General features: G+C 40.3%; 1 protein-coding gene across 1 annotated transcript in view; it reads right to left on the bottom strand.

The window, feature by feature from the left end:
• Positions 1–2,500, bottom strand: part of hagh (hydroxyacylglutathione hydrolase) — an 18,426-nt gene that overhangs the window by 12,358 nt on the left and 3,568 nt on the right. The gene's annotated exons all lie outside the window — the stretch shown is intronic.

Raw genomic sequence — 2,500 nt, 5'->3', positions numbered from 1 at the left:
ACATCAACAACATCAACAACTTCATTCAGAGCATTAGTTCCAGTAAGGGTGACATGAGGACACAGACTCTATTTACATTTAAACATGTAATCCAGCCTAGATAACCCACTACTGGAACCCTACCAAATGCAGCAGAGAGAGAAAGAGAGAGAGAGAGAGAGAGAGAGAGAGAGAGAGAGAGAGAGAGAGAGAGAGAGAGAGAGAGAGAGAGAGAGAGAGAGAGAGAGAGAGAGAGAGAGACAGAGAGAGAGAGAGAGACAGAGAGAGAGAGAGACAGAGAGAGAGAGACAGAGAGAGAGAGAGACAGAGAGAGAGAGAGACAGAGAGAGAGAGAGACAGACAGAGAGAGAGAGACAGAGAGAGAGAGACAGAGAGAAAGACAGAGAGAGAGAGACAGAGAGAAAGACAGAGAGAGAGAGACAGAGAGACAGAGAGAGAGAGACAGAGAGAGACAGACAGACAGAGAGAGAGAGACAGAGAGAGAGAGACAGAGAGAAAGACAGAGAGAGAGAGACAGAGAGAGAGACAGAGAGAGAGACAGAGAGAGAGAGACAGAGAGAGACAGACAGACAGAGACAGACATTTGCATTTTACATATTCATAATGTTGTTAAACACCAATTCATCATTAATGACATCACAAATCACATTTCCATAACACCATTCCTGAGCGAAAGCCTCCAAATTGCCCATAGCTTTATAAAACCTGAATTCCAGCCAGACTCTAGCCTTCACATTACAACACCACACTAATACTGCATCTTGGTCCGGTTTATCTTCCACTCTGTTTCTCCTGTTTACATAGACTGCAAGCTTAGCTTCCCCCACCAGAAAATTAAGCAGTTGCCATTTTTTCTTACTATTTTTTTTATAACCTGCTCCAAAAATGTAACCAATAACAGAGAAGGTTTCACCAAAATGACTGAGCAGCTCAAATAACCCTAAAAGCCTGTTACACTCTAAAAATGCATGAAAAACAGTCTCAGTTAACCCACAAAAAGGACATGTATTATCCACCTCTGGGTTGATGACAGAAACAAAAGCGTTCACTGCTACAGCACCATGCAGAATCCTCCACTGAAGGTCTGCCGTTTGTTTTTTTAAAGGAGGCTTGTATAAAACCCTCCACACAGGTTGAGTGTCACTAATCAAGGACCCCAATTGAAATAAGCCAGTGGCTTTCTTGGGTTTTTATCCTGTTAGTTGACCTTGTATGTAATATGTACTTTCATGTACCTACTCCTGCAAATCTTCTAATAAAGTTTTCAATCAATCAATCAATCAACTACCTGCACACAGCTTGCTCCTCCATACAGTGTCCACTCTGTTATTTAGCCATTTCTTATTAATGATTTTGACACAGTTTCTGTCCATGACTTCCTGTCCATTTTGTATAATGTTGAGTCCTTTATAGAAAGTAGAGGACCAGACATCTCTCCCAGTACAGGGCTCAGACACACATTTGGAAACTCCTTCTGTTTGTCCGGTTTTAATGCTCCACTGCTGTATAAGCTAAGCATGCCCAGTTCCTCGACAGTCAACCTCTGTCTCCAGAGTCCCAGCATCCTTGTTGCATAGCGCTGGGACCTCAAGCCCAATAAAGAACACACAGCCTGAGCATCTTTTAACTCTGGTCCTGCTGTGTCTACCAGTTGTCTCAGGCATACCACTTCGGCAGCACACAGCAGTCCAGTCAGCCCAGGGCTTGCACAGTCGCTTATGTCCATTCTTGCACCGTGAACAAGAGGCTCCTCCAGTAACCAGTGCAACGAATTAGTAGAAGCAGTTCTTATACACTTAAAACATTTCCAACACTTAAAAATCCCCTGATAAAAAGGAGGAAGTGCATTTAGCCTTAAAGTCGTCGGGTCTGTTAAAAACAAAGATACATCAAGACCAAGACTATTCACTTTTCTAAGAATAAAAGAGGCAACTTCTCTCCAAACTAAATCTTTTGGTCCTAACAAATATCGCTGTATGAACTAGGGCTGCAACTAACGATTATTTTGATAATCGATTAATCTGCCGGTTATTTTATCGATTAATCGAATATTTTAAAACGGGGGGAAAAGATTACAAATTTTTTTTTTTTTTTTTTTATTTAAAAATATTTCTTTTGCAAATTGTATTTTATGTTTTCTAAATCAGCCAGGCCTATACATATACATGTGCAAAATGAATAAGTATTAATAAAAAATAAAAAATTATATAAATAAAAAAGGCTTAGCTACATCAAATAGGTTTAACAACAGGCCATGGACTATGGCGGTAGATTGTTTCAATAAAGTAGTTGAACTCTAGCTCAATACATGCATTGTTTTAGGTCATAACTTTGCTTAACTTAATGTAAAGGTCAGTAACCCAAAGTGCAATATAGGCTACAGACAAGACACTAATGTTTTTATATAACAGATATGCTCCAAAACAATGCAATGTGTCCTCTCACTCCATACAATAGGCTAGTGCCTCACTCTAACTCACGGGTAGCTTGGTAGGCTACC

Source organism: Nansenia antarctica, assembly GCF_963989245.1.
Source record: "Nansenia antarctica genome assembly, chromosome: 2".
NCBI lineage: Eukaryota > Metazoa > Chordata > Actinopteri > Argentiniformes > Microstomatidae > Nansenia > Nansenia antarctica.
This window is presented reverse-complemented; position numbering and strand designations above follow the sequence as displayed.